The sequence below is a fragment of the Eimeria mitis genome, genomic scaffold, assembly GCF_000499745.2.
Source record: "Eimeria mitis Houghton genomic scaffold, Emh_scaff794, whole genome shotgun sequence".
NCBI lineage: Eukaryota > Apicomplexa > Conoidasida > Eucoccidiorida > Eimeriidae > Eimeria > Eimeria mitis.
Window position 1 is genome coordinate 7,948 of NW_013575831.1, and position 377 is coordinate 8,324.

General features: G+C 50.7%; 1 protein-coding gene across 1 annotated transcript in view; it reads left to right on the plus strand.

Moving 5' to 3' along the window:
* The window catches only part of EMH_0022450 (uncharacterized protein), a gene marked incomplete at both ends in the record, with an annotated part of 4,731 nt that overhangs the window by 1,206 nt on the left and 3,148 nt on the right, over positions 1-377 (plus strand). The gene's annotated exons all lie outside the window — the stretch shown is intronic.

The window sequence follows — 377 nt, forward strand, 5'->3', positions numbered from 1 at the left end:
GCGCGAACAGCAACTGCCTCAAATGCTGTAGCGTTAGTCAGCAGACTAGCAGCAGCAGCAGCAATTGCTGCAGCAGCAGCAGCAAGAGGTACAGCAGCAGCAGCAGCAGCAGCAGCAGGATATAGAGCAGCAACAACAGCAAGAGAGGCAGCAGCAACAGCATCAGCATAAGCAGCACCAGCACTTTGAGTATATACAACAGCAATCTGAATAGGTGTAGCAGCAGCAGCAGCACGATACACAGCAGCAGCAGCAGCAGCAACGACAGCAGCAGCAGCAGCAACGACAGCAGCAACGCTAGCAGCAAAGTAAGCAGCAGAGACATTCAAAGAAGATCGATAGCTATGCTGCAGCAAGTTTTAACAATAAACATTCTA